This window comes from Macrotis lagotis, chromosome X (assembly GCF_037893015.1).
Source record: "Macrotis lagotis isolate mMagLag1 chromosome X, bilby.v1.9.chrom.fasta, whole genome shotgun sequence".
Classification (NCBI taxonomy): Eukaryota; Metazoa; Chordata; class Mammalia; order Peramelemorphia; family Peramelidae; genus Macrotis; species Macrotis lagotis.
Window position 1 is genome coordinate 352,601,996 of NC_133666.1, and position 12,511 is coordinate 352,614,506.

The following is a 12,511-nucleotide window of genomic DNA, read 5'->3' on the forward strand; positions in this document are numbered from 1 at the left end:
GGCACAGTGGATAGAGCACTAGTCTTGGAGTCAGGAGGACAGGAGTTCAAATCCAACCTCTGACCCTTGACTTATAGTAGCTGTGTGACCTTGAGCAAGACACTTAACCCTTATAGCCTCGCACCCAGGGTCATCTCCAGTTACCCTGATTCCTATCTGGCCACTGGACCCAGATGACTCTGGATGAGAAAGTGAGGTATCACCCTCACTCAAATCCAATTCACCTGCTTGTCATGTTATCACCTCCCTGATGTTGTGGTGTTCTTTGAAAAAGAAGAACAAACATTAAACTGTATTTGGGAATTAACAAAATAAATAAAAATATAATGCAACACGTGGAATATTAATTTGTGATTTTCTAAGTTAGTATGATGTCTGCAAGTTTCTTTTTGAGTTTGACTTTACTGGCCTAGATGACTATCCCTCATGAATATTATAGGACTTCCTTTATTGGTGGGAAAAAGATGAAATCTTAAGACCTTATAGTTGTAATAGCCTATGATTCTATTCTCCACCCTCATAACTAAATCTTAATTGATTATCCCTTACCACCTCTTCATTCTCCTTTTTAAAAATATCACCATTTGTATGATTTTTTACATTATAAATTATAATTCTATGCAAAATTCTAATAAGATAATTGTTCTAATTTTAAAGTTAAAAGGTGATGTGGAAGAATTCACTATTTGCTATCAAAAAGTATTTGAGTGTCACGTAAAATTTTGAACTTTTTTTTTCCTGGAGCCCTGTCATAGAATTTTAGAAATGAAATTTAGAAATGTGTTCAGAACAACATATTCTGTGCATCTGTAACAACAACACAGAATAAGCTTTCTTGTTTTATTTCTTTCTGTACTTGAAAGATAAGAGGATGAATGTAGACCTGAAAGAAATCTGAACTCTGAAAAGTTCCCAATTACTTCTCTCAGTCTTTCCATATTGTGATACAATCCAAAAGAAGCCTAGGAAAAGTACTGAAGAAAAAAAAACCCAACAAACTTTCATTTAGTTCACATAGTCACATTTTGCAAGGATGATTTTGCCAATTTTTTCTGCCCTTAGAAATCATGCTGAGGATAAAGTAGCATTGAGTAGAATCTGAAGTGGCAAAGAAGGAAGGTAGTTTTATTAAAAATGCAAATTACAAATCTTGGACTTCTAATAGTTAAATATGGTATGATGGAGGAATTCTTTTGGTAATAAGACCTACCTAGGTTATGGGAAAAACCTGGAAAACGTCTGTTTTCTATTTGAGATCTCCCCAGGAGACAAGTATTGTGATCTTGCTTATTGGAGACATTAGTGATATGAGTAGGATGACTTATACACTGTACATTCATGTGTCAAGCAGAGATGGATTGTCTATGAATAGTTAGAGTCCTTTGTGAATTCAGATGGTTAGGAGGACTCTGAGCACTGCAAGTTTTGACCATTTCTATGTTTTTGCAAGCTCCAGTGACCATATGTTCTTAATTACTGGGTGAACTGATCTACACTGTAGTAGACTTCTACTTGAAGTCAGAGTTTTAAAGGGGGCACTTCTCTTTTTCCTTGTTTCATTTACTTCATCTTTGAAAGACAAAAGTCACTAATCCTTCACTGTAAGAATAATTAAGATAGCTTCTTAAGGAGTTCATATTATATATTCTGTAACACTAAACAGTAGTGAATTCTACTTTTGACACTCTTCCCATCTTCTTTTGTTTTTATTTCACCCTGCCAAGTGTCCAAGTACCATCTGGTTCTCTGTGATCCCTTACTAGCTTCCCAACATCAAAAATACGTGTGACCTCTTTCCTCAAGGACCTGCCATCTGTTATTATGGACCAAGCAGATAACTAATTGGTGCTGTTACCTATTCAAGATGAATAAGAGTGCATTTTAATAGAAATGCTTTGGAGACCATGTTCTAAACCAAAAAGATTTAGTCTAATCACAGGAGCATTGAACCAGAGTGGGAAGTGGGGGAAGTTTTATAAAGGCTAATGAGTTCTTTGGGCTACACCATTTAGTCCACACTCCTGTATCAAATGGTAATACATCTCTCTCTTTTTTTTTAATAATACAGTATCACACTAAAATCAGAAAGGAATTGCATTAATCTGGTTTGGGAATACTCTGGAGTGTTGTGGACTACATAAGCCCAATGGCATATTTGATACCTCTGCCCTAAAGTTTTTATATTAATACAATGCTTAAAAAATTCTGTAGGTATGTAGAGCTGGTAGATCTGTAAGCCAGGTCCACAAGGATTTATTAAGCATTTACTAGTGCCAAGCACTAGGAACACAAATGCAAGCAGAAAGACAGGCCCTGCCCTCAAGAAATTCACATTCCAATGTAAATTCTTTCTTTTTTACATACATCATGTTTAATATAGTTCTATATCAGTCATGTTGAGAAAGAAGAATTAAAACTAAGGGGGGGAAAATACTTGAAAAAGAAAAATATAAAAGAAGTTTCTAAAAATAAGCACAGTATACTTTGCTCTGCATTCAGACTCTGTAATTTTTTTCCTCTGGTTGTGGATGACATTTTCCATAATGGGTCTCAGGATTACCTTTGATCACTGAACTGCTAAGAAGAATTGCATCCATCATAGTTAATAATCTCGTGATGTTGCTGTTAAAGTAAACAATATTTTCCTGGTTCTGCACTTCAGGTAACATCAGTTTTATGCAAGTGTTTCCAGGCTTTTCTGAAGTCCACCTGCTCATGATTTCTTATAGACAATAGTGCTCCATCATTCATATACCATAACTTGTCAGTCATTCCCCAATTGATGGACATCCCTTCAGTTTTCAACTCTTTGCCACTATAGAAAGAGCTGCTATGAATATTTTTGTACATGTGGGTCTTTTTCTCCATTTTTATGATCTCTTTGGGATACAGATTAGTAGCGATATTGTTGTACCAAAGGAAATGCACAGTTTTATTTCCCTTTGGGCATAGTTCCAAACTACTCTCCAGAATGGTTGGATAAGTTCACAACTCCCCTGTCAGTGCATTGACCTGGTTTTCCTACATTCTCTAAAACATTAATCATTTTCCTTTTTTGTCATTTTAGCCAATCTGATGAGTATGAGCTGGTATGTTAGAGTTGTTTTAATTTGTATTTCTCTAATCGGTAACAATTTAGAGCATCTTTTCAAATCACTAGATAGTTTTAATTTCTTCATCTGAAAATTGCCTCTTTATATCCTTTGACCATTTCTGATGTACTTCTAATAGGGGAAGGTGACACTGAAAAGGGAACCAAAAATTGGTGGGTATTGGGAATGGAGAAAAAATTCTGCAGAAATGAGTCAGGAGTGCAGCAACAGAGTGAAATGAATTCATAGTTGGCCTGAGCTTCCTCCTTAAAATGGAGATTGTTTCTTAAAAACTAGCTAATCAGAAGAAAGATTACAGAGACAAGAGAGGGAACTTTGAGAAATAGTCAGAGAGTGAAGAAGGGCATATTAATTCTCCAATAAGCCAAAAGTTTGAGGCAGTATTTCCTAAGAAGGTGGTCATTTCTATCTTCTTAGAAAATACTGCCTCAAACTTTTGGTAACAGATTAAAAACTGAGCAGTAGATTGAAAAGATTTTTGAAAATAGAATTTAGCTTTCTGGACCATAGCTTTAAAATAAAAGAATAACTGACTCCTGACCAATGATAGAGTATACAGAAGAATTGATAACAGTGTATTTGATAAGTTGTAGTCTTACAAATCTAGTTAAAAGGAAATTATCCTGAGAAGAAAAGAGAGAGGGGAAATTTTTCTATACATATGCAACAAAACACACACCATAGAGTTCAATTGTTATCAAGTAAGTATTTTAGTAGAGAAATAAAGAAATTCACAATAAACATTGACAAAAAAAAGTAATGAACTCCATGGTTTCAGATGTCTTTACTCAAATATAGAATATGAAAAATAAACCAGTTGAACTATCACAACTCAACAGAGGAAAAATTTAACTTCACTAATCCATTGAGAATTGTTGAGGGGATTCATGACTAGAATATAATCTTTATTGAAAAGAAACAGAATAGGCAGCATTGTATATTAAGAAGATAACAAGAAACATAAATTATTGATTAGCAGATTTCAGATGGTTCCCTGAAAAAATGCACAAAGGAATTCAGTCTGTCCAAAAACAAACAGAAAACTTTTTGAGAACAAAATTATGAAGACACAAAGACAATTGTGTCAATCCATATTCCATAGTATACACATTTACAGAGTGTAGATTGCCGTATTTTTTGCTTCTTTTCAAATTTGAAGGACAGCAACTAGCTATTATTCTCTTGGTTCTGCTTAATTTTTTCCATATCAGTTCATATAAATCTTCCCATGATTTTATAATTTTTAAAACATCTTATGTGTACATTTGCAGACTATAATTCATTACATACATATACTGCAATTTGTTCAGTCATTACTCAATTGAAAGGAATCTATTTTATTTCCACATTCTTGATATACATGAAAATTTGGGGTTTTTATCATTGATTCAGACAGAGGCATTATCATATTTCAAGATGACAAAATTTTGAGAAGAATAAACAGTAAAGGGGCAGGTAGGTGGAGCCATGGATAGAGCACTGGCCCTGGAATCAGGAGGAACTCAGCTCAAATCAGGACTCAGACATTTAATAATTACCTAACTGTGTGACCTCAGGCAAGTCACTTAAACCTATTGCCTTTAATAAATAATTTTTTTAAAAAAAATAACTAGTGAATAGATTAAAAATATATTTTTTAAAATTTTATTTATTTAAAGTAATGAGATTAAGTGATTTGCCCAAAGTCAATTATTAAGTGATTTAAGCCAAATTTGAAATCAGGTCCTCCTAACTCCAGGGCCAGTGCTCTATTCACTGTGCCACCTAGCTGCCCCTTAAAAAAATGTCTTGATGGACTAGATCACTTGAACTGAGATGAAATTTAAGTGACTGATTTTTAAGTCTTACACTGGTGTTCAAAAAAATCAATTTCTTATGTATAAGATAGAGGATACATGATGAGATAGTAGTATATCTTTTAAAAATATGAAGATTTCATAATATTTTCATTGTGAATCAATTATGTGATAGGATAACCAATAATGCAATCTTATGCTACATCAATAGAAGCATGTGTTGAAGACTAAGAAAGTGATTACCCCTTTGAACCCTGACCTGGTCAGATTATACATATATACATATACATACACATATATGTATATGTCGGATTGTTCATTTTTCAGTTCAAGCTGCCACATTATACTTTCATGAGGAGTCCAATAACTATCTCCAGATATTTGAAGGATGACACATAAAAGAAGGATTAGACTTTATTTTTTATACTTTATCTCAGAAGTCAGAACCATTAAGTAAAAATTATAAAGAAGGAAATGTAGATTTTATGTTGCAACATTTTTCTAAAATAAAACTATCCAAAAGTAAAATGGGCTACTCTCCATAAAGGGGCATCATCATATAAAAAGGCTATCTTTCCAATTATCAGGAATGCTGACAAATGTATTCTTATTTAGCTATTCTGGTTCTGAACCCTTATACCCATTCACTAGCCTAAAGCTCTTTAGTGTGAATAATTAATCCCTTGACAGGGTTATATGTATTCAAATTCACAATGTGCAAAGCTCTAACTATGTAAAATAGGAAATTTGGTTCTGGTCTTACAGAACTATGCAGTGAGAATTCACTGGAGTCATTACTTGCACTAATCAAATCCTCTCTCTAACAAAATAATTGTTTTATAAGTTTGATTTCACGAAAGTATATCTTTCTGACATTAGAACAATTAAAAATCCTGTAGCAGAGTGGTATTGCTGCAAATGAACATTCATTTCCATACTTAACAACTAGAACTTTACATTAGTCCTCTGCCTTGCAAGTCTGTGTCTTATACATGGTAAAACACTCAAATATTTTACTCTGAATTTCATTGACTTGATCTCTATGTGTTGTTTACCCTATTTGAAGTAAACAAAGAAATCAGCAAGACATTGAGTTTAAAATATGTTTCTTTAAATCTGACTAGCCAGATCCCAGGTTACAGAGATGTTTCAGGAAAGAACATCTAGGTTAGAATTGGAGTTTGAGACATTTATTTATTGGAAAAATCCTTCAGTTTTTAACATATATATATATTTATATTTATATTTATATTTATATATCTTTATGTTGGCATTCCAAAATCAGAGATGACATTACTATTTGTATTACTCCCACATGTGTGAATTTGGCTCATGTATGAATAATACCTGTCATAGCATGTTTATTTATAAGATAGATACGGACAATCTTACCAGCCATTCCCATAAGTTTCCTTGCCTTTTCTGCTGACGTTTCCTATGTATTATAAAGCATGTGTTTCATTGATGCAAAGGCAAATCAGAAAATGCAGTTAAATTACTCTCAAGTTTAGGAACTAGATTATATCCAGGACACTGTTAATGAAAATTTAAATGGTGTTATTATTAATCTCTTGTACTCTCTTATCTTTTTTTTTCTCACTTGGTGCTTTATAGCCTTCTTTAAAATACCTTAAGTTGAAAACTCTGGTATAGAGTTAAAGTAAAGCTAAAATCCTTCCTAGTCATAAACTAGCAGGATATGGTAAATTTATTTTATAATTAGAAAAATTCTTTGTTATTAATCACAGATGTCTAAGACTTGGAAAGTAAGGGCTGGGAATAGAAATGTCTTCCTCCAACAGCTTCAGAGTTTTTGTGTATATTCTCTGAAACCTTATCCTTCAAGGCTGAAGGGCAGGGATCCCTGCTGCTTATCCTTTTTCCTCATTCTTTTTTCTCTTTTTCTTTATTTTTATTGTAGAATCTTAGCTTGGTCTCCCTGTGAACTCTAAAATGGTCTGTTTGGCTTTACTTCATGTAAAAATAGTATGGATTTTAATTGAAGCTCTTGAGACTTAGATCAACAGTTTGGAATAAAATTACTTTCTCATGTGTACACAAGTGTAATTTCTTTTTGGAAATGGGGATGGAATTCTGAGATTTATTCTGCCATTCATATGGGACATAACCTCAAATTATTAGTCAGAATGATGATTTAGGGGAGGTGAATCAATACTGACTCAAACTCAAGGATCCTGCTTGTCAAGAAATTCTGCCAACTTTTGAAGTGAGTCTAAATTGTACCTTTCCTCTTTCTGTTTCTGAAGTCAGTGGAATGCAGTATTAATGGTTTTTGCTGTACCTTAAAAACACAACACACACACACACACACACACACATTCAGAGGAAGTTAGCATGAAAAGCCTGTATATTTAAAATGGAAAGGATGAAAATTGAATTAATACCTATAATTGTGATTGGCTAACTAGGGTCAGATTCTTCTGTGAGCATTCCTAATAGACTTAGCAGTTATAGTGCAAATTTACGTACACAACACTCTAAAGAATCAAATATAAAATCCAGGTTTACTCCCCAAATTCTTATATCTCTCAAAGGAGTGCCATTCTACAAGAAACACTTAACTTGATTTAAAGATTGGGGAGGTATTTAATTTGTCTCTCTGTCATTTTAAGTGAAAAATATTTTCTTTTCTTGACTGAAATATTTTAATTGATACAAACCTGAAAATATTTTCATTGGTGTATTTTTTTCTAGCTTGTAAACTTCTTTGTCCTATCAGTTCTAAAACTCCTTTGTACCAGGTTGGTGAATTGAGTTGCTGAACTTGGAGTCAAAAAGACTTGAGTGCAAATTTGGCCTCAGAGATTTATCAATTATGTGACTCTGGACAAGTCACTTAACCATTTTTTTCCTTAATTCACTGGAGAGAAGGAAATAGCAAAGCATTCCAGAATCTTTACCAAGAAAACCACATGGTCAGTATTTGCATGTTATGGCCCACAGGGTCACAAGGATTCAGAAGTGACTGAGTAACCACAGGGAACAGCACTATTTTATGGTTGTCAATAGCCAAACTGTGACATGTTTTTCTGAGAGCTGGGAGAGATGTTTGCTTTCTATGTAGAATTGCCCTCTCTCCAAGTTCTGTGCCCTATTTTTTTCTTTATTTAACAATGAACTTTTCTTAAGATGGGGGAAAAAACCATAGGAAACAATTTTAACTTTTAATCTCTCATCTCAACTTGGTAGTTACCCATTACTGATAGCTTCTTTGTTGGTTGGGGTTTTAGGGGTTTTTTGGGGGAGCATTTGGTTTTTGCAAGGAGATGGGGTTAAGTGACTTGCCTAAGATCACATAGCTAGGTAAATTATTAAGTGTCTGAAATTAAAAATGTACTCAGGTCCTCCTGACTCCAGGGCCAGTGTTCTATCCACTGCAACACCTAGTTGCCCCTGATAGTTTCTTTCTTAATCATAAGTACGCAAATAAAGTTAAGTGATAGAGTATATATAATTATGTAGTTTAGTTCATTTTTTAAAATTTTATTTATTTAAGGTAATGGAGTTGGGTGACTTGCCCATGTAGTTTAGTTTAAAAAGTACCACATGAGAACCAAAACAGCAAAACATTTCATTTAGCATTGCAATGTTCCATGACCACATATGTTCACTGTAGTAAACCACTGACCTTGAACAGAACAGTGCCATTTCTGGTATTATGGTGGAACATTTAAGGTCATGAATATGTTTACTATATTTGAACTATCAGATGAAGAGGAAATGTCTCATGAACATAATTCCTGAAGTGCAGAGAACAAAAGCCTACACAACTAATTTCTTTTAGTGAATGCACCAGTTTATAGAAGCCATTATCAGCACCCTTCCCAAACAAGGCCAGACTAAAGACTACTGTGAGAATTTCTCTTATCTCTCATTCTGTATTGCATCTACGTCCAAATTGACATCCAAATGATATCAACCCATTTGGAATTAAAGTGAGATAATTATGGGTCCTGACAAAGAAGCAGACCCACAATGCACTCTTCATTCCAAAGAACTTCTCAGCTCTTCTCTCTAACTGCAAAGGCTGGCTGGTGAAAATGATTTCATGTCTGTTTTGCCATTGGGATCACATGGAGTCGACTTTATCTCTTCTATTGAAGTGACTTAATTGCCTTGTTTCGCCCACAAAGAAACATGTAAATAAATTCAGTGACACACTGAAAATGCATAATTGCCATCAGTTTCAAACCAAATTGGAGATAGTAATTTACAATTTTTAATGTTTTATAAGCTATGCAAATATCATCATAAGATTACAGTTAATTTTGTGATTATTTAATTAGTCAATTAATTAGATGATTGGGTGACTTCCATTAAAGTCCTAATCTAGTACCACTTTATGAAATGGAAATAACCCAAGGTTCCTGAAAGTATATCAGTGGAGCATAAAGGAACAGAATGGAACAAGCATTATTAAGTGCTTTAAGGTATTATTAAGGTACTTTGTTACATGTTTTATAAACATCTTCCCTGACATAATAATAGTTAATATTTACCATTTTAAGGTTTTCAATGTGCTTTATATTTATTATCTCATTTTAGCATAAAATCCTATAAGTTAGGAGCTATTATTAATCCCCATTTATGTATATTATTAAAATATTACATATGCATTATTTATGATTAGGAGATAATAATAGCTCTTATTTTTGTGAGGAATGCTGTGAAGATTGGATGACATAATAATTGTAAATCACTTGGCACAGTGCCTGGCATGAAATAGATATTATATAATTAATATCATTATATGACTTAAAAATGATATGTAAATGCCTCAACTTCTCAAAAATCTTTTGTGGTTCCTTATTACCTCTAGTATAAAATATGAAAATCCTTATCCCAGCATCAAAAGTTTTACAAAATCTGATAACTTTCAATTCATTTCCTCTTACTTCCCTTGTATACAATCTTTAAACCAGCCAAAATGGCCAAATATCTGCTTCCTTGTCAGAATATCCAGTGTCCCACTTCCATGATTTGTGCAGTCTGTATTTCATGTGAGGAATGTTCTTATCCCCCGTTTACTTGTGTCAAAGTACAGCTTAGGTGGTACACAAAAATCTTTCCTGATTTTCCCTCACTCCAAAATGTTAGTGTTCTCCACCTCTTGAAACTATTTGTATTTCTAAGTAAAATTTTCATTTACTTGTGTACATTTTATATCCCTTTCCCACTCTTCAGTGGAAACTATTTCATCTTTTGTCTTTATATCAACACCTCTACCTTCTACTTAGTAGATATTTAATAAATATTTGTTGAAATATGGAATAATGTAGAATTCAGATGTTTAAATAAATTCTGGAATGAATGCATGAATAATCAATTCTTTTGATAAAAGTTGCAAGCTAGCCACATTGATGCATAAATGGTTTACTTTATTTTTAACTAACTTTTGTTTATTTAATCCCCAGTTCTTTTGAGACCCAGTTCAATTGCCATGTCCTTCATGAAACTTTTCTTGACTTTCTACTTAAAAAAAAGATTAGATTCTTCCTTCCTCTGAATACACATAGCATTTGACTTTTAAATAACATTTTTCATGCTCTGCCTGATATGATTATTTGTGTGTTTATCTTTACTACTCCAAGAACAGAGGAATCTATGTTTCATTTCACTACCACCACCCCCAGTGCCTAGATCAGTGCCTTTTACCTAGTCATCTCTATAAATATTCTCTGAGTGAATTAATTAATGGATGTTCAGTCTATCATTTGAATAATTGAAATACTTTTTTTTCCCCTACTGCCATTTTAATTACCATCATATTTGACAAAATAAATCTCTAGGTGTTGGGATATTTTGTAAGACCTTTTTTTTTGGTTGTTATTTAATGGTGGAAAAAGAGTTGCCTCTTCACTGAATATGGCTTGGGTCTTGAAATCTCCAGATTTTAATTACTCATATTCTTAGAACCTCTATTAACAGAAAGCCAAGTAATAGCTTTACATGTACTGATGATGGAGCCTGAGAAAAAAAAAAAAGCTAGATTTTAAGCTTAACGGTGATCATCCTTAAAAATGCATCATCAGTTTATAGAAAATTATACCCTTTGCTGTTGAATGCTTCACTACATGATATTTCCTAGATTGTGAAAAAAAAAGGGGGAACCATTGTCTAGTCCCAATGTCTGGAATGTTGGTGGGAAACTGCTGTTGGTTCTATGTACATGTAATCACTAGATTGGGAATGGATTAACTTTCTTGCTTTTTCATTGAAGAACATAAAGCCCTCCACTGCAGAGGAGGTAAACACAACTAATCCAAGTAGTAGTGTAAAGGACTATTTTCAAAGACCTTTAAATAATTTACTCTTTTTTAAGAATTAAAAAAGATTAAAGAGGAAATATAGATGATTTTATTCTTTTTCACTGCCCCAGACCAACAAAGCTAAATTCTATTTGAGCTATGTCTAAAACCTTGATCTATAAATTAAAGAAAGAACCTTTCTGAGCTCCTTATTTTCAAATTGTAAAGGAACCAGGTAGAACTATTCATAAATTTTGTGGTATTTGATAAATTTGGAAAGTTTTTTGGTTGCAAAATCATTAGCGTATGAGATCTGATGAGATTATTTGCTATGATACATTCTTATGGTACTGAGAGTGTAAAAATTATCTAAGGATTTGTTACTTTTGCAAGTTTTGGGTTCTTTTTTGTTGGGTTTTTTTTCCCTTTTGAAGAGTATTGGCATTCTTGAGAAGAATATTATTCACTACTTATATGATGGTTTCAGAAGATTTTTCCCCCTTAATTTCTTCATACTCTGACATGAATTAAAGCAGAGTCAGTGTGGTACAGCACTGCCTCTGGAAATGGAAGACTTGGGGTTTAAATTCCCACCCTTGATACTACATGGGCAGTCTTAGACAATTCATTTTAACTTCCCTGAACCTGTTTCTTTATCTTATAAAATTAAGGTTGTACTCTAGACCCTTGATGCTCTGTTGTATGTGTTGAACTCCATTATGTTGAGGAGCATCTAGATGGTGTAATATGTAGAACACTGACCCTGAAATCAGGAGGACCTGAGTTCATATCTAGCCTCTGACTGTGGGCAAGTCACTTTAACCCTGACTGCCTCACATCCAGGGTCATCTGCAGTCATCCTGGCCACTGGAGTGAGACTGGTGACTTAGCACAGCTCAAATCCAATTAATTTGCTTGTCATGACATCTTCTCTCTGATGTCTTGGTATTCCTCAAAAATAACAAACATCACCATCTTCTTGACATATTGTACAAGTAAGTTTCATCATAAAATATGGTTAATTAATAAATCAAAATAGCCAAGCCATTTAGCTTCCCTTTGTTTTCTAAACTTTGGCTACAATCTTATTTGTTTAGTAATCTTTTAAATTCTGTTGATCACAAGGGAAACTGTGTCTAATAGATGTAAAATCAGACCCTACTCTTAAGAACACTATTGAAGGTGAGTACCATATTAATGAGTCAGTCAGCTATTAATATCCCTTCTTCAACCAGGTCAGACTAAGTTGCATAGCTTTTTATTTTTGTGATCATATTTATATTTTCTAGAACTTTTTTCTTTTCATTACTATGTTTGCAAAGAAAATGGACAG

The 12,511-nt window shown here is 33.4% G+C and overlaps 1 protein-coding gene across 6 annotated transcripts in view; it reads left to right on the top strand.

Moving 5' to 3' along the window:
- Positions 1-12,511, top strand: part of TRIO (trio Rho guanine nucleotide exchange factor) — a 600,806-nt gene that overhangs the window by 537,190 nt on the left and 51,105 nt on the right. The window lies entirely within an intron of this gene.